This window comes from Prinia subflava, chromosome 21 (genome assembly GCF_021018805.1).
Source record: "Prinia subflava isolate CZ2003 ecotype Zambia chromosome 21, Cam_Psub_1.2, whole genome shotgun sequence".
Lineage (NCBI taxonomy): Eukaryota > Metazoa > Chordata > Aves > Passeriformes > Cisticolidae > Prinia > Prinia subflava.
In genome coordinates, this window is record NC_086267.1 from 5,326,822 (window position 1) to 5,346,350 (window position 19,529).

Here is a 19,529-nt window from a genome sequence, read left to right on the forward strand (position 1 = left end):
TGTGACATTTGGAGAATGATCTGTCCATCAGCTTTAGGGCAGGACTGGGAGTCACACAGGCCTGAAGGTCAGCAGCACTGGGGTTTATTCCTGGCTCTGCCACTGGCGTTATTTGAATGACTTTAGGTAAATAAAATGTAAATGTTAAAAAATGTAAGCAGCATCACAGTTTCTGAAGGAGTTTGGTGTTTTCCAGCAGAAGGCACTACAGAAACAAGACTGATGTTTTCATAGCAAACAAACTCCAGAGAAACTCCTTTTCCTGATTCTTTAAAAGGGTTAAACACCAGTAATTCCAGCTGGGAAACAATTCAAGGGGCAGCTCATGAGTTTTGTGTTGTACATGTTGAACATTCAGTTTTAAAACCTTTCACTGCAATTTGCCAATAGCTGCAGAAAACTGTTGCAGGATGTAGTTGTGGAAACCCCCAATAACTCAAAAGAGCTCAGTTCATCTTTTGAAATAAAAGCATAGAGTTCAATAAAAAAGAAGATTTAAGTTAGCCTATGATAAAACCCTCCAAACACCCCACAGGAGTTGCTCTTTCTTTGCTCCTTTCCCTGAAACCTCTCACACATCCCTATGAATTCCTGCTTGTTGTATTCTCCAACACTGAGTCCGTGTGCCAAGTTCAAACCCAAGCACTGATATGTAAAATATGATTATTTAGAACTGGGTTCACAGGTACCACCTGCTCCCAGGTGTTTACATGGGATTGCCTGTATCTGAGTTAGTTATCCACATTCCCTTGCAGGCAGCAGAAAGGCAATTTTGGACTGCAATTCACCCTGAAGGAGAGGCTTTAAAACCTGCAGAAAATCCAGCAGTTAGCACTGACTTAGACAGCTACAGTGGAGCCAGGCAGTAACTTAGTCCTGGGTTTATTCAGCTTCACTGACAAGACTCTGCATAGAAAAATAAATGTCTAAATATCCTCAAAGACCCCAAATATGACCTGTAAATATGTTCAAAACCCCTGTACCAGACTGGTCCCTCTTTGACGGGGCAATATTTAAGCATCTTTTCTCCCAGCTCCCTCACGTCAGCTGACTGAGATCTGTTAACATCTTAGACAACACTTTTATGCCTCATGCACAAGTCAGATTTATTTTTGTTGTGTTTTCTCCTCCACATGAAACAACAAGTCTGAAGAATTATTTTAATGAATGGCTCTTTTTTAATGATTACATTCTTCAGCGGAACAAAAGTGAAGTGGTCCAGACCCAGAAGGAAATCAAGGTACACTTGTCCTCATATACAGAAAGCCCGGGGGTAGGAAGGAGGGAGTGAAAGGCAACTCCTTCCTTTTGGGCAAAGATGTTTTACTGCAAACACCTGAAACTGCACCCAAAAAGCAGATTACAAACAAAGCAAGTTATCCTGGTGTAAAGGTGGCTGAGCCATCATACTCAGGTTACACTGGAAGGTTTTTACCACTCCAGCCACACGCCTGAATCATTTCACTGTGATTTTACCCTTTCTGATGGGTTTATTGACAGCATTATTAAGAGGAGGTTACAATTCTGCAGGAATCATCGTGGGTCTGACTGATGTACACACAGCCCTAGTGGGGCACTGAGAACTGAACTCACACACTCCTTGTTCCTCCCTAGGAAATGCCACAAACTCTGGGACAGCAAGGCCACCAATCCATGTCACAGCCTCCTAACGGAGCGTTGAGGCTGCAGCTTTCCCTCTGTGTCCTCTGCTTCCACTCTCTGTGATGTCAGATCACATTAAAGGGACAATCAATGTTTCTGTCTGGCTCTCCCCCAGCCCGTGCCAGGGCCCCCCTGCTCCATCCCCCGGATCTGGGAGAGGCCAGGGAATCCTGGCACGCAGCCCGTGCTCTGTGGATGCGCCACCGCCACGGCGGTGAACACCCAGCAGCGTCTGCCCTCCTCCTCAAACCCCATCCTCAGGCACAGCGATCACTACAAAGATCAAAACCTGCAGAGGTGCAAAACAAAAATAGCAGGAACACGACCTGGGTGAGGCCTCGGCTGTCTGACCTGTCCAGGTCTCACCTGAGGGGCTGAACTGCGTTAACCCCTCCTCATGATCCCAGCACCACACTTGGTTTTCAATAAAAATGTTTCAAATGGCCAAATAAAAGCCCCCCAAAACCCCTGTACAGAACTGTTGGTTTATTCCAGCCCAAGTGCACTGTCAGCTGCATATTAATGAATTGAAATGTCCATTAGAAACTGGAGGAAACCCCAGGTTTTTACGTGTCCAAGCACACAGAGATGAGTCTTTGATTAAGGAATGCACAAGTGCAAAGCTTTCACTGAAATACCACAGGTACTCTGCAATGTTTTGAAGCAGAAATATGTGATCAGTATTAAACATCCACCTCTCTGACGCTGTGCTTGACTTGATCTTGTGGGAAATGTCAAGTTTGGATGCCACCCTAAAATCATGTGAGATTTAACAGTCAGTGGAAAGGAGCTGCATCCAGGAGAAAAGTCAGATCTCCAAAAGTTATGCCCTCAGTAAACACTGAATGTCCAATAATAACAGCAGCAGTAGAAGGGATCATCTGAAATTATGCACAGAATTATGTACCTACATTATCATGTAGGCCTACAAAATGCCCACAAAAGGCCCAAAAATTGTGCATAATACACTGAGGCAGGACAGGTAGAATTTTTCCATGCAGAATATCAAATAATCCCAGGAATCCAGTGGCAATCAAAACTCTTTAGTGCAAATTATCACCCCCAAAAGCATCTCAGTCTCCCCTGAGAATGGCTTTGAGCAGTTTGGTACTTTGTGCTTATTAACACAATTTCATGGAAACACCCCACCTTCCCCAATGTTTTGTAAATGTGCAATTTTAAACAACTGTAGATTGGCCAGGAATTTCTGTAAAGAAGATAAAAATGAAATATATTTACTTGCCATTTTCACTGTTACCACTGCACCAACACAAATGTCAGCGTTTCCTACGTGCTCGGGGAAAATCAGTAATCCCATTTTCGGGCTGGACTCTTCCCTGAGAAGGACACAGGTTTCCCATGGCCACAGGTTCTCTCTCCATCGCTCCCCACGTGTCCAGCACGGATCTCTGTGCCTGAATTGTCCCCCCAGAGCCACAGCCTGGGGCTCCAGCACAGCCACCCTCAGCTCCCACTGGGCTCCACGGGATTATTTCCCACTTCCACAGGGATTTCAGACCAGAGGAAAGGCACTGAACCCCTGCTCCACACAGGAACAGCCACTCTCCTATAAAACAAATGCTCCAGGAGCACAAGCGCCATGAAATCCCTCAGCTCCTCTTGCAGGGCAGAAGAGGAAATCCATTCCCGTGTCCTGGGCTCCCTCCTGAGCCAGCACAGAGGGAACCCAGCATCTCCCAGCCCTGCTGATGGAGCAAAGCTGATCGTTCCAGCTTCTGCCAGGAGCCCCAGGAGTTTAGGACAGCAGGGCAGGTGTCTGTGGAAACAGAGAAACCACCAAAGTCTCCAGGGAGGATGGACGGGAGAGGAGGAGGGGAATTATTGTGGTGGAGAAAAGGGAAGGGGTTGGTCGAGAGAAATGCTATAAAAGCACCATGACGACAGCACAGGGTGATGGAAAGGTCAGTCCCTTTCAATAATGCTCTTTTTTTTCTTGTCCAAATGAAATACTTGGCCACGTCCACCGGCAGAGTTCAGCCGGAGGTAAATGACCAGACAGGGGGGCCATAAACTGTCTAGAGATGATGCTGGGGCTGCCCTGCCCTGCCACCAGGGCAATTTCCACAGCAAAAAGCTCCAAAACTGCACCAAACAAAAGCTGCTCTTGTGCAAGCCCAGCACAGGGCTGGGCTGGAACCGCAGCTCCCTCCAGGGAGGGAAGAGCTGAGCTGGAGCCTGTCCTGAAGGAGGATTCAGGAGTGAGCACGAAGGGGTTTTCAATAATGAGCCAGTGATTAATCCTGATAGACATGCAGCCCTTGGAATTGCTTTTCAGCTGCTGCTGGTAGGTGGTCAAATTATACCTTTCCATCACATTTCCCACCGTACTGCACATCTCAGTACATTTGCTCATGAAGCACTGGAAGGATTCAGAACAATTAAACCTAACGACTGAGTAATTCCCACTCCTTTCCCCCCCAATATGAAATCATTCTTTCTAGTGCTTTAGGAAAATAAATGTAAGCTCTAGAGCTCCAAGTCAGTATTAATGTACCAAAATGGTGCGTTGTAACAGGAGATGCAACACAAAGATTTACTGTTTCCCGGAGTGGGTGCTGGAGCCAGCTGAATGGTCATTTAAAGTTTTCAGCTATGCATGACAGGTGGAAAAGCTTTCAGGGAAAAATAATAAATTATTGTATAGTGACTGGTTCTGATATTATACAAATGAGAGCATTTCCTGCCTATCACAGCCTTCCCTAGGCCTGGGAGGGTTTTTTTCATTGTTATTTATTCACTGACAACTGATTTATTTCTTAATTTATTTCCTAAGAGCACAGGAGTGGTGGCACATAAGCAAATATGTCAGGGAGCAAATATACAGCCCAGACATCTATTCCTGTAAAGCCAGGGCAGGGGATTCAGTGATTCAGTGATTCAGCTTCCCCTTCACCACTATTTATGTATTTACAGGAGCTAAAAGTCTTTTATCAAAGAACTCCTGGAAGGCAAAGCAAACCCCATTTTACCTGCAGTAATGTGTTTGCTTTTAAAATAGGGGAGGGGGCAGAACACTGTCATCAGTTCTTACCTCCACTGAGCAAGTTGCTTTCTCTTTTATTTATCATTAGTTTTTCCCCTCCATGCACTCCTTTGGAATAATAAACTGGAGTAGTTCCTCCCATTCCAAGTTTAATTTTAATATGCATGACCTGAGCAGCTATAAAGAATATGCAAAAAGTCTTTTTTTTCCCCCCTGCATCCTAAAACTTTGGCAAATTCTCTCTCATTCCTGTCCCCAGTGATATCAGCTCTTCTTTCATAGTCACTGGTGAAAGGGAGGGAACTAAAGGGATGCTTGATCCAGGACTCTGCTGGCATTAAAGATCAAAAATACAAAAAGATTTAACTTTTTCACCAAGAATTAGAGGAAGTGCTAAACAAAAATGAATCACAGGGCGTTGTCGTTGTTCTGCTTGGAAAACGTATTTACTAGGAATGAGTAAATAATAAAAATAAAAGAAATGTTTTATCTGAACATTAAATTTGTATGGCAATTCCTACAGTTTCTAGGTTTACAACCTGTTCTTGGGCTCTTATAAGTTTTGCCATTAAAAAGGCTTTAGGAAATGGCTGACAGCTCTGTCCCTTTATTTTTCAGGCACTATCACAGGATGCATTTTCATGGATATTTTCCATCAATACTATGTTATAATCCAGTTACAACCTGTGCAGAAGGAGCAGTGCAGCTCGGTGGGTATTTAAAGAACAGCATTAAAATGGGATGTTTGGATTTGCAGAGCAGGAAAAAAAAAAAGGGGAGGGGGGGAAGGCAGGGACTGAGCAGAAGAGCACAGGCAGTAATTATAACAATACCTTGTGCCTTGCTGAGTGTTCCATGGCGTGACTCATTAGATCCTAACAATGCCTGGGAGATAGGAAGTGTCATTATCACTACTTAATAAGGGGGGGAAACTGAGGTAGGGAAAAAAGAGAACGTTCTTGTCCAAGGTCACCCAGCAAACAGCCCCAGAAGATCCAGGATCCCATTTTCTAACCCTGTGTTTCCCCAGAGCAGTGACCCCTCAGCTGAGGAATCACTGAGCCCTTCCTGCAGCATCCTCCCCGCCACGGCTCCGTGAAGAGATCACCAGAATGGAAAAGAATTTGAGCTGTTAAATTACATAAGTGTGTAGTCACCACCTAGCAATGGAGAAAAAAGGGCTGGATATTTTCAGTTACAACTAGATTTTCTAACCAGATGGCCAGAAGAACTGACGTCACTCACATTCCAAATTACAGAGCTGCTTGAAAGCTGCTCCAGCATTAAGGATGCACCAGGCCTGCCTTCTAAGTCAGTTTTCCAAACCCCTTTCTGCACAGGATCAGGAGGGGTTTTGACATCATTTTTGCTGTTCTGTTGGAAATCTGCTCCTTTTGGGACACACCTGTCCCCAGCTCCCTCAGGGATGCTCACATCTCCTTTTCCTGGAATGAGGCCCCAGTTCAGGCTGAGCTTTCAAAGCTTAACAGGGTCCTCAGAAATGCTGAACTGCGGAAGTTTTTTAACTTTCACTGAAAGCTTCACAGAAGGAACCATCCTCTGACACTGACTGCTTGTATTTAACCCACCTGATCAGCTGGATTTTGGCTCCAGATGAAAATCTCAGCAAATACAGGAGCCCAGGCAGAGCAGCAAGACAAGGGGAAAAAGGGATGCAGGAAGTGCAGACCTCTCTGTTCTGAAATTTTGAATTTCATCCTCAACACAGAATCAACTGAAATACTTCAGGTCTGCTCTATTTTTGCTGCTTTTCCCCTCTCTCTTTTCTTTATAAATTTAAGAGCAAGAAGTCAGTGGGAAGCCAGCAGGAGCCTTGCAGCACAGGGAAGGCTGGATCCGATTCCAGGGTAAGAACCCTCTCCATCCCAGCAAAGCAAAAGGCCTGAACAAGTTCCAAAATCCCATCAATCATTGGCTGGACATTTTCCCACCTTCAATGAAATGAAATACATAAGGGACCTACAAAACATTTTTTAACCCAAGCCAGTTCAGAGTTCTGGGAGACCAACAGAGAAAATCAGAAATATCTAAATCCCCAGGATGTTGATCTTCTACTACAGCATCTTAAGAATCAGAAAAGTGACATTATGCGTGTTAAAACACCGTTCCTCCTGAGGGCTGACACTGCCTCAGGACAGCCTGGCCATTTCCATGGAATGCTAACACTGCAGGCTGTAGATCCGTACAGATGTGCCACGTTCAGCTGTGACAGCACTGACATTTCTGACTCCAGCAGCTACTCACGGCAGCAGGAGGGCAAATTCTGGGCACTGCACAGTCCTGGAGTGTGAATCACAGGATAGTGGAATCATTTAGGTTGGAAAAGGCCTCCAGGGTCAGAGTCCCAGCTGTGCCCGATCCCCACCTCGTCCCCAGCCCGGAGCCCTGAGTGCCACGTCCAGGCTTTCCTTGGACACTCCAGGGATGGGCACTCCAAACCTCCTGAGCAGTTCCAATTCCTGAGCTCCCTTTCCATGGGGAAATTCCTCTGGTGTCCAACCTGAGCCTCCCCTGGTGCAACTGAGGCTGTTCCCTGTCCTCCTGTCCCTGTTCCTGGGAGAAACCCCGATCCCTCCCAGATATCCCCTCCTGTCAGGAGCTGTGCAGAGCCAGAATTTCCCCTGAGCCTCCTTTTCTCCAGGCTGAGCCTTTCCCAGCTCCCTCAGCCTCTCCTGGGGCTCAGCCCCTTCCCAGCTCCAGCCCTTCAATGCCTCTGCTGCACTGAGGGTCCCAGCACAGGGGGACAGGGCTTAAATCCAGCCATGAATTTCTCTGCTCACTGCACCAACAACCCATTGAAAAGCCCCCCCGGGCGCCTGTAATTACCACATCTTTGCCAAGTGTCCCCAGACCCAGCCACAGAATTGCAAAGCACCCTCAGTGTTTGCACACCCGGGAAAGGAGCAACAGGAAAGGGCTTTTTCCACTGGCTGTTAGCCTGAAAGGCTTGGGAGAGGAATGCCAGGAAAAGTAATCTGGTGCAAAGCACAGCATTTCCAAGGTGATAAAGGAGGAGTCAAAGAAGAAAACAAGTTCTAGGATGTCTAGCAGGGGGTGATTTCTTTAAATCACCCCCTGTGCAGGGCAGGCCCGGCGCTGGTTGTGTCTGGGAGCTGGCACCAAACTCTGCCAAGTTCCCATGCAAAATAAAACCTTTTATTTCCTCTAATTTCTTTCTCCCCTCTCCCCATGCAAAAGATTCCTGGTTTGGCACAGAACGATGAATTGAAGGAAGAAAACATCAGGTAAAGCAACAAGAAAAGGGAAGGGAAGTCAAAAACTTTTGAAAAGGGTAGGACGTGCTACTGCTCACGGTGCTAGGAGAAAAGCAAAATAAAGCAGAACAGGGAAATTAAATATTTCAGAGGTACAATACCAGCCCCTGGTTAAGACATCACAGTTCACCCCAAGCCTTGCTCACCCTGCAAATTACTGACAGGGAGAAATCCCATCCTGGAGGTTTGGGATCCCTTGAGATCCCTGTCGTGACTTCTGACTATCCATAATTTGCAAAGCTGAGTTACCCGCACTGTGAGACAACAGCCCCAATTTCAGTATCCAATTCTTGCCTTTTCCACAGGACCTGCTTGCTGTAAAAGGCCCCTGAAACAAAGGAATGTGCCCCAGCTATGGGAGTTTTGATCCATCCATGTAAGAAGAGATTACGAAACACCCAACAATGTCACCATGGTCATTCAGGTGGGTCATTAACCCAACCAGAGGAACTTTGAGAAGGCAGTTCTGACACTGCAGTGAAGAATTGTCTTGTCCCTTCACCCCCAGGAAAGAACAAAATGCATCAGTGAGGGGGCAATCCCATTTTTACAGCTTGTCTTTAATGCTTTTGTTCAATGGAGTTTTACCTAAAAACCAGATTAATTCACAAAACTGTTCACAAAACGGGAAAAGCCAACAGCAGCTGTGAGTTCCCAAAATCCACAATTGATAGTTGTAGGGGCTGTCACTGGAATGCCACAAAAGCATTGCTAACACTGTGATTATTGGCTATTATTGCCCCGAAATATGGACACACACTCCCATCATCAGTGACCCACAGTGCTGGGCTGCAGATCTTGGGATCTTTGGCTCTAATGCTTAGTCCTGAACAGAACAGGTCTCATTTCTGGTCACTCTTGATGTTCCCTGCTTACCTTGGCTCCGAGCCCCAAGTTCCAACTGTAAATATAAAATATATAAAATATACAACTGCCCTTGTACTGCAGCCACCAGACCTGACTGCCACCTGCAGAACCATCAATCACAAGCACAATATCATCAGCAAAATTCCATCCAAGTGCTGGTCAGGACTAAAAACCAACCAAGGCAATGCATTCACACTGAAAATAACTCAGAAACCACGCGAGCACTGAGCAGCTGCGGGGTGGAAAGCACTGACACACATTCCCAGCCTTCCCAAAAGCTCCCCAGGTCCCACAGCTGGCTGTGGAAAAATGCAGTAAGTGACAAAGCAACCCAGCAACTTGATGTATTTCAAATGTTACTTAATAAATGCCCTCCATCAGGTGGTCTGCAGGCTTTCAAATTATTATTCTTAGTAATAAGGAAAACGAACACTTTTCCTGAATAAAGTCACAGTGTCTAAGGGAGAGGTTCAAGACTAAAAAAGAGAAAGTACATTTTGCTCACCTCCCCCAGTGTAACTGAGTGCACACTCCAGACACCAACAACTCCACGGCAAGAACACCACCTGATGCCACACACATCTAAATTTACTGCTTGTGTTAAAATGCAATACTTGAGGCACTTTATAAATACTTCTCATCAGTGAAAACCAGCTATTAATTGCAAACCTAATGTATTGTAGGCCGGGACACCTCTATAAACTCAAGAACTCTCCAAGGAACATCCTGGGATTAAATAATAGTCATTAAAGGCTCTTTCTTTCTCCATGCATTGGGTTTTCTTGCACTAACTGGTGTTTTATTACACATCAGTTGTCCTAGACAATTGATTATCTATCATGATCACGGGAGGTGAAGAAAGGTTGTTTGACTACAGCTATTAAAGATCCATCAGATTTGTTAAAAAGGGAACAATTACTCTATTGCTTTTCTGGTTTCTCTTCATCTCCCTCAGTTACAAGAACATTCATTTTTATCAGGGATCACAGCATGTCCTGCACTTACTGCAGTCACTGAGCTGTGCTGGGATGGATTCTCCAAGAAAAACCATCCTGCCTTGGGACCTGTCATAAATGTTTACTTACAATCAATACCGTAATTATGAAGAAAACACACTATCAATAATGTAAAGTTTGTTATTTTAAAAGACAAACCACCTCTGGCATTTATCAGAGAATACAAACTCAACTGAGGAACTGCACTGGAAAGGATCTCCCTGAACTGGAAAGGCCACGGAGCCCAGGCTGACACAGACTGGGGGTACTGGTGTGGGGTGCTTTGACACAATCTTTGCTGTTCCAAGGCCACACAGATAATTCTTGATGCTAGAATAAGACACAGTAGTGTAGGGATTGACTACAGGCATCTCCAGAAAAGGAAAATTATTCAGTGTGAGCAGGACAACAGCCCTTTGCTATCCCTTGATCCCAAGTCATGACACTGCCAGGGAATCGTGACCATCACTGCCCCTTCCCACCTGCAGCACAAAGAGGAGAGAACGCCCTGGAGCAGAGCCAGGAGCAGAACCCAGCCTGGAACCAGCCTTGGCCACATCATCCCTGAGCTTTCAGCCAACACAACCCATTCCTCTGTAAATCATGTGCGGTCTGGGGAGCAGAGTCCTTGAAAGAGGGACTGTTCCAGACACACAGACAAAATAAACAGCCCCACAACCCAAACAGCCGGCACAATTAGACTAAATTGTTGATCATTCCAACAGCCCGAAAAGAATAGATGATGAAGAAACATCTGTGTAAATTAAAAGGATACTTGGAGCCAGAGGAGCCTCACTTGAGACTGCAGGATGCACTATAAACATCCCGGCAGAGCCCCAGAGCTCCTGCCCACCCCACACAGCTGGGACCAGTTAGATTCTGTCAATGGTTTCCCGTCCCCCTGCAGAATTACAGCAAGGTAGCAAATGCCTTCAGTCTAAACAAGCTTTGGGAGAAGCAAATGTTTTTGTCCCACTTCAGTGTGAGCAGCTGGAATGAAGGAGTGCACAGCTCAGACAAGAACTGAGAGGGCAGTGTAGATATTATTATTATTATTATTATTATTATTATTATTATGTAGCTGAGGTGCTTTGGAATTCATCTTTAAAAAACCAGCAGCAAAAAACCCCAACTCCAATAATTCAGATTCTCCCTCACTTCTTTCCCAAGCAGTTTATTGGAATGAGTTTATTTCACAGAATACCTGTTAGAGAGAACATTTGGGGCAGTCTGTGGAAGGCCCTTGCAGAAGCTGAGGGCCAGGCAATGCCACCTCTGCCTGCAGGTGTTCGCTGGATGGAACCCTCCTGCCTGAGCTCACCACTGCAACCCCTACACTCCTCTATTTAGAACACCTCCCTGCTCTCATTCCTATTCTGATTTCAAGCACACTGAAAGGCTGTGCTGGGTGAAGGGAGTTGGTGTGGATTACATTTATATCCATATATTTAGTATTATGATAAAACAATCAGGTTGCACAACAGCCACCTCGACTCTGCTACACCTACTCATTACCTTTGTCCTCCTCTCGACACTCTCATTCATTTGCTTCATTTTCTGCTAAATTAGATTTCAAGAAGGAAGTCAGTGCCTCTCGATGCATTTACAGAGCACGAGGCACAGAAGGTCATGACTCTGGTTTCCAGCCTCTACTACAGCAGGAATAATAATGAATCTGGTGTTGGTGTTACAGTGAAATGGAGCCTGTAATCACAGCGTGAGATCAGAGAGGGACGTACTACTATTAGCATAGAGAGAAACAAAAGTCAACAAATGAATACCAAGATGATGTCAATTAGAATCAGTCCAGATTTACACAACTGTCGTGGAAAATAAAACCTGAAACTTGGGGGGGAATAGTTCAGAGCATTCCCTTGCACAGATTATTGTCCTTAGCCACAAATACTCAGAAGTGGGAGAAGATTCATTATATATACAATTCTTTTAATTGTCATCCAGTTTGACGAAAATCTGGAATAATTCCAAATTGTTGTTGGGAGGAAAAACAAAAAAAACCCCTTAATATTACTAAATGAAATCCCTAAAAGTACCAAGTTAATACAAGAGGGAGATATTTCTTCTCTGGGGTCTTTACAGAATGAAGCTTAATCTGAATGAGAAACTGCTTCAACTTAAGCTAAAATTCCAGATAGGTTTTTTTTTCCTTTCTGAGGTCAAAACTATCTATTTAACAAGGTCCTTTGTTCATTATATATGCATATGCAGTTTACAAACTGAGTCAAGAGAGACATTTTGTGCCATTTCTGATAACAGTTGCACAGACTCAAACACCTCTTTAGCACTCAATCTATGAGTCAACACTCCAGCGAGTGACTCCGAACTGCTGGGTTTTTCCTATGGCAACCACCATACTCACTAAAATGAAAACATTCGGAAAAAAAAGACGGGAGGGAATGGGATCAGATCCTTGCCAGCACAGTGTCTTCTGTAATCAGATTAAAAGCAAACCATAGCAGTTATTAGATGTGAACAGTTGTCTGCAGGTTGTTCTTCAGGTCTTGCAGATGAGCGTGGAGAGGAGACAGCAGGCTGAGAAAGGCCAAATTCTGGCTTATTTTATGTTCTCTATAATCTGTTCTTTTTTCCTACCAGCGGTGGCTCAGAATGCTGATGCATGTGCCTTTTGAAAGTTAACATTTAACAGAGATTTCAGGTCTACCGAATTCCAAGAAATAAAAATAAACTCTTGCCCTGCTTCAGCTGCCAGCTGAGGCCAATGTTTGCAGAGGGGAATGCTCGGAACCACACAGATTTTCAGGTGGGGGAGTTCCAGCAGCCCCAGGGGCTGTGCCCCTGCCCCACACAGAATTTCTGAGCAGGCAGAGTGCACCCAGTGCTGCTTTCCCCTTCCTTATCAAACTTTCCCAGCTGCAGCAGAGTTTTTACAAATATAAAAGATGCACTGATCAGCCTCTGGGCTCTGTTTGGGTCCCACAGCTCAGCTCCAAACATCCCAACCCATCCCTCACCAGTGACGGGATGAGACCACCACACTTTCCCGCACTGGTCCAGGGCCAGGCTGCTGCACTGAGGAGGATTTAAACAGAAATGCCTCTTCCTCCAGCCCAGGCTGCAATTCCGATGTTTGGAACTGCCTTTCCTGTGGTCAGTGTCTGAACTGTCAAAATAAAAGGGGAAATGTGGTTAAGTGTTCCAGGCTTTGTTCTAAACCCACTGTTCCATGGAGGAGCTGCACATTTCCCAGGCTGCTCTCAGTGCTGACCTGAGGCTGCAGTGACAGCGCTGCTCACAGTGACACTGCCCAGAAATGTCAGCACATCCTACAGCCACATTCTAAATTTGATGTTGGACCCCTTGAGCAACACCAACAATAAAATCCCACACAAGCTCATCCACTTTTTTCTTAGCACAGAACTCCCTCCCACTGCCAGGCAGGTGAGGATCCCCTGGATGTGTCTGTGCCTTCTCTGGGGCTTTCACCCATCTTTTCCCCAGGTAAAAATACCAATATTCAGCTAGCAGGTGCTTGAAAATAAAATTACCTCTCTTTAGTGAAAAGGAAAAGGCACACCAGGCTGCTTGGAGCAAATATACATTTATGTTAAGACTGTCACTAATGTGCAAGATTCTGATGGATTCTTTCTCTTTTTTAAAAAATAATCTCTCTGTAAATGCAATATTTCAAATAAAGCATGCTTTTTGAATATTTCAGAGACTATGAGCTACTTGTAAAAGCAATTATATTGAGCCCTAAGGTGCAAATAATTATGCCCACAGAGTACAGAAGCTGTTCCTTGACTTGTCTTGATTTCAAATATAAAATGTGGAAGCAAGAAGAGCCTCAAATGTGACACACATTTATCAGCACCCAAAAGTTTACACAAACCAGAGCTGGGGATTTCTTTTAAAGGCAAAGATGCCTAAGTTCTATGACTCAGCATTTCTAAAAGATGTACCTTTAGGTCTTAAAGGAAGGAATATTCCCTTATAATGAGGAACAACTGAATAGTCTACCGTGAGAAACTGCACTGAGGGCTTTTTCACTTCAGCTATAGATGCCTGTATATGTCCTGTGACTATTTCTGAAGCCAATAAAACCAAAACTCAGGGGAAAAAAAACCCACAGAAATTCTGTCTGGTTTGTGCACAAAACCATAAATTGCTCCCAGCTTCCGTGGAAGCCAGCTCCAAGCCTGGTCACAAAACAGGCTCCAAATTTCAACCACCTCAGTCCAAGTTTGAATTATTACAATGACACCTGAAGACCCCAGGATTTCCTTCTAGTCTGAGGTTTGGGAGCCTGCAGAGACACCACCAGCTCTTGTTTAGGGCTGCTTTGATGAGTGAAATGAGGCTGAGGGGGTCTCTCCTTTAGGGATACAGCAGCACAAAGCTACAAACCCACCCCAGACCATTCCAGGCATCATCCAGAACACACCTCAGGAGACATTTCAGACTGGACGTGTGTCAGGAGGCTGGAGGCCAGGGATGGGTGTGGGGCAGGTGATTTCTTGTTGATGGGCTGTGGTTCCCCTGCACACGTCAGGCCTCGCTGCTTTACAGGAACCTCCAACAACTCCCCGGAGCCAGGATCTTAAGAGATCCTGCACCAGGCAGATGGAGAGGAGATGATAAAACCCACTCAGTGCCATTAGCAGAACAGTGCAGGGGCTTTTATCTGATGCCAGAGGTTGCTACCGACCACTTGAAATGCACCTACTGAAATGTAACCCATGGTGGGGATGGGAAGAGAGGGGGAGAAGTTTGAAACTACTCCTAAAAAAGCAGAGCTTTGTCAAGACTGACTGAAAAACCTGGGGAAGGCAAGGGAGGCTTTGGAAGCATTGCATGAAACACTCGCTCCATAAAACCCTGACTCTGCAGCTCACCCAGAGGCTCTGGCAGAAATCACCCCTGTGCTGGTGAACCCCAAATGTGTTTCCCAAACCAGCTGGGTTCAGCCACCGACTGAATTCATCTCGTGGTCAGGATCCTTCCCAGCTGGAAACACCCCTCAGTCAAAGACACCCCGATTTCAGTCTGACTTGGCACACCTGGGAAGGCAAAACCCACCCCACACAATTCAAAAACGGGGAGAGAGAGCTGAAATCAAGATTCCACCTTCAGAGCACAAGAGGATCACATTTCTTCTCCACCCCACATTCCCCTCACCACCCTCCCTCCACTTCCTTCTTCTCCTTTTTTAATACTCTTCCAGGTCTGGCAAGCCGTGTGTGTTTTTTTCCCTCCATAGAAACCGACATAACAGCGACTTTGAGCCAGGCTCCAGCTCCACAAACACAGCCTGGCCCAGGGCAGACTCCAGAGAAACACGGAGACATGGAAAGAAATGTCCAGGATCCCCTCAGGCTGCCAAGCACATCGGATCCTTCAAGGTATTGAAGTGCTCAGGATAAGGCACAGTCCCGTCTGTCCAGGGAGGTCTGTCCAGGGAGGCAGCACAGTCCTGTGCCCTCTGCTCCACACCAACTCCCCCAGCATAGATCAAATAATGACATTATGGGACAGCACCCATCACAGATTATTAACCAGGCACAGCAGGAGGAATAATGTGCTCAGTGTGGCACTAAAGAAGCAGCAGTTTGTCATAACAGGTTACAATATCACCACACACCTCACTGTGTGTGACTGCAGACACCAAAATGCACAAATCAAACACTGTTATAACTCACTTTCTGCAGCTGGAGAAACAGGACACAATAATTTGCCACAAAAAGCAAATACAAGGACAAACCCCAGTTCTTCTACAATTCACATCTGTGCCCTAACCTGTGCAGGAGCAGAACTGCTCAGCTGTGTGTCCAAGGCCACGTGTAGCCATCAGACAGTTCTCCCTCATCTAAGCCCAAGGAATTTATGCTTGCAAGAGCAGGAGACTGTTCCCAATGCTAAAATGAAGTTTGAGTGGAGAGGCTGTGAGAAAATACCTTGCAGGACACTGATGTTGCTCCTTTAGTGCATTTCCATAAAGATCTTAGTACAAAAAACTGAAGCAAAGAGACAGCAACAAAGTAATAAATGGAAGAAAGTATTTATCATAGTTTAGGGCTTTCTGCAGTATTTGTGTTGCCTTTCAACACAAGAAGCTTCAAACTTGTGAATAAAAAGATATCAAAAACACCAGAGAAAGTGAACCCCCAGCCCTGCTACGTTACAATTATTCTTCTGCAGTGTTAGGTAAGAACAGCTCAGCCACAGTATGGAAATGCCAAGTGAAAACAATTCCTGCTATCAGCAGGGGCAGGCTCCGAGCTCCCTGGCTGCTCCTTCCCTCCCAATCTGCAGGAAACACCAGCCCAGCCCACCCTGGGCACTCGCGGACCTCCCCTGTGTGCGTGGAAAGCACAAAGGGACAACAGGGCCACAGAGAGATAAAGGAACCCAGCATTTTCAGAGGGGAGAAGGAGAAGGGCAGAGACTCCTCACAGCGAGGACATCACTCCCAAGGCTGTGCAAACAGCCTGTGCCAGGCAAATTCAGTGACTCTGGCTTTGGTGGGCAAATGGGGAAAGGATGATCCCCTGGAAAGGATGAAGCTCTTGCACTCCCTCCCCTCTCCTCTCTCTGAGCACAGAGGCTGCAGAGCATCTCCAGAGAAGCTGGCATTGCACTGCACCCAATCTGCTCCTCTGTGCTGCCAGGGAAAGAACAAACTCAGCAGCAGCTGCAGGTTTGGGGGGAAAGCCCTGGGACAGCAGCTGGGTTGTGTGGGGTGCTTGTGACCCCACCAGGATCACCAAGCTGGAAGAGACCTTTAAGATCATCGAGTCCAGGCCCATGGCACGCTCTGAACACACAGCGTGTGTCCCTGGCAGCATCAGAGCCCTGGTGGGCACAGAGATGATGCCTGTGCAGGTGAGTGATTCACCTTCCCTGCTGGTGGTGACTGAAACTGTGCCAGGGCAGTCACCAGGGTCCAGAGCAGAGCACCCTCCCTCAAACACAGAGAATTCACAGACTGGACTTTCTGTTCTCCCCCGCTTCCTCCAGACATTCTGCTCCCTCTGTGCCCTCCTGTTAACCTTAACAAATGCAGAGAGGAGAAGAATCAAACAACTCCTGTGTTTCAGTTAAGTCATATTGGAGATTCCCATCAATGCAGTGCCATGTGACTTCCAGAAATCCAGCTTTGATTTACCCCAGCTCAAGAGAGATTGGGATCAATCCAGCAGAGCTCAACTCCAGCTCTCCTGTGGCTTCCCTGGAGTATCATCCCAGCTCAGGGAGAGCTCTCCTTCTGCCCCCCACCCTCCTGCTCCCCTTTTCCTCTCTCCTGCTGCAGCTCCTCTGTGACCCTGGCACAGTCACGCATTTGGTTCCAGTCCAGGATACGACTGCACTGCAATAAACAACTTTTTCTTGGAATTCTATTCCCAACCCCCCCTTCCCCATCCTGTGTATGTTGTCTGAGGCTGTGGTTCAAAACACCGAGACAGAATTATTGCAACCCATCTTTTTTACACACTGTGCAGACTGTCTCCTCAGCATGATGCATTTTTAATGGGTTTTCTAAATGCAGACAACCAGGCTGCTAATAACAAGCTGCTTTATTTTTTTCCCTTTTCTTTCCTCCTCCTTTTATATTTTTTTTCACAAGGTAAAACTGCTGCAGAGCTTTGATGTCTCACTGCACCTTACTCAAAGAAACACAGTTTATATGGCAAACAATTGCAAAATCCACAGCACTCGAGCTGTTATAACTGTAACAGGCATCACTGGAATGATCCTGGTGCTTGCCTGCCACTTCTGTTAGGTCCACCACAAGTTTTGCTCTCCCAGGCCACTAAAAGAATACTGTTTGAACACGAGTTGAACAAAAGATCTCAGGATGCTGGGCACAGAACCAAGGAGAGAGATAAACTCCAAATTTAGCCTGCCACAGGCAAAGCCCATCTCCTGCAACACTTCAGACAACTCGGGGAGAACTCCTCCTCCTCGTTGGACTGAGATGAAGAGAAGAAATGCTGTTGTCTGGCTGGAACACCTTTCATCTCCTGTCCTATCTACATCTCCCCTTTGCAGCTCCCCCCTCTGCGTCCTTGGCACCTCCTAAGTTGTGAGGCCACCCTTGCAGGGATCAATGGCAGCTGCTGGGAAAGGGCTGATCCTGCATTGCAGGCTCTTGCTTCAGCCCATGCCCCAGGTGTGTTGTTACTGAACAACAACACCGAGGAGAGGATGAGAGGAGGAGGATCTGGCTCTGCACGTGGGTGGCTGGATGGATAAAAGATGATAAAACATGGAGAGACAGGTGGGCACTCCTTGCTATGAAAGAAAAAGGTATCGCCCTGCTCAAGCTTTCCTAAACCCCGCTGCACTTTCAACCTCTCAAAGTAAAGCTACAATTTAGCTTCATTTTTTGCTGAAAAAATTACGTATATAAATAAAAACCAGGAGCACTGATGTCACTAACTTCTTTTCCCCCTGCTTTTCCAAAAACGGAACTTTAAAAATGGGCCAAAATTCAGGAGAAAAGACTCTACTGTCTCCAGAGCTAAAATGTACCAGTTTGACTTGGCAGCTGAACAACTTTCCACTGATTTGATGCTTTCCCCCTCCTCGAATTCTCCCATCCAAATGCAGCTGGAAATGTCGTTAGAGAAAAGAAGAGGCATTTCCTGTGCGGTTCCCCCTTCCCCCACCACATTCTTGGCACAAAAGGCAAGGGAAAAGCTAGAGAGACAAAGTGTGCATAAGAGGGAGAAGAGAGAGGCAGTGTGCAGGGATTTCTGGCTGCTCCCCAGAAAACGTACAACAGGAATTGCACGGCTCAAAAGAGACAATTCACCCCCTTTCTGCAAGGCTCTGGAGCCCTTGGTTCAGTATGGAGTGGTGGGCAGAGACAGGAGCGTGGCACTGCAGCCTGGACAGGGCACGTTCCAGACGCTGCAGAGTCCCTGGAGGAGAGATCCAGGACACTTCCCACAACCAGCCACACACAGCTTAATTATTTACACTTCAAATCCAGCTGCATTAAGATCCTTCAGTGCTCCAGAAGTGTAAGGAAAAATGGGGGAGAGGGATTGAGGACAGACAGATGAGATGGGGATGACAGAGAAAAGGCTTCTTTTAATGCTTTGGGCACGTTTGATTGACTTTCTTTAACAGCACACTCTGAAAAAGGCACCAAGCAAGGCTTTGCACAGGACAAGTTTCCAGCGCCTCTGTTTTTCAGAGCGTGTGTATTCAGCACTTTGTGAAAATTAAATCCCTCCAAGGTATCCAAGCCCTGGAAGGGGCTGGCATTTTTAAAAGCAGTCTGCAGAGCCCCAAAGGTCTGAGCTGCTGGCTGCTGCCCAGTCATTTTGCACTGTGGTGCCCTGCAGAAAGCAGCCATTGTCCCAGCCCAGAGCCCCCGATGCCACTCCCAAAGGGCTGTAACATTCAGGGTTCTTTGTGAAAATGATCCCACAGCAACAGTCGTGAGCTGGGTACTGCAATCTGACTTCCCCTGGTTTCACTTAGTCACTCTGCTCCAGAATGGATCAAAGCCTCCACAAAGGTTGAGTCAATTTAAACATTCAGTTTGCTTCTTGAGCTGTGAATTAAATGCATTCTTTGGTGGCTGGGTAGGGATGAGTGACTCAGTCTGTATAAACATTAACTGACTCTAAAGCTAATGGAAAAAAGAAATATGGAAAGGAGAAAAACAGAATCATACGTAACTTCTTGTTTCAGCTGGCAAACCCAGATTCAGTGGGT

The 19,529-nt window shown here is 46.2% G+C and overlaps 1 protein-coding gene across 1 annotated transcript in view; it reads right to left on the reverse strand.

Annotated features, from left to right (window-relative positions):
* The window catches only part of SKI (SKI proto-oncogene), a 95,697-nt gene that overhangs the window by 24,158 nt on the left and 52,010 nt on the right, over positions 1–19,529 (reverse strand). The window lies entirely within an intron of this gene.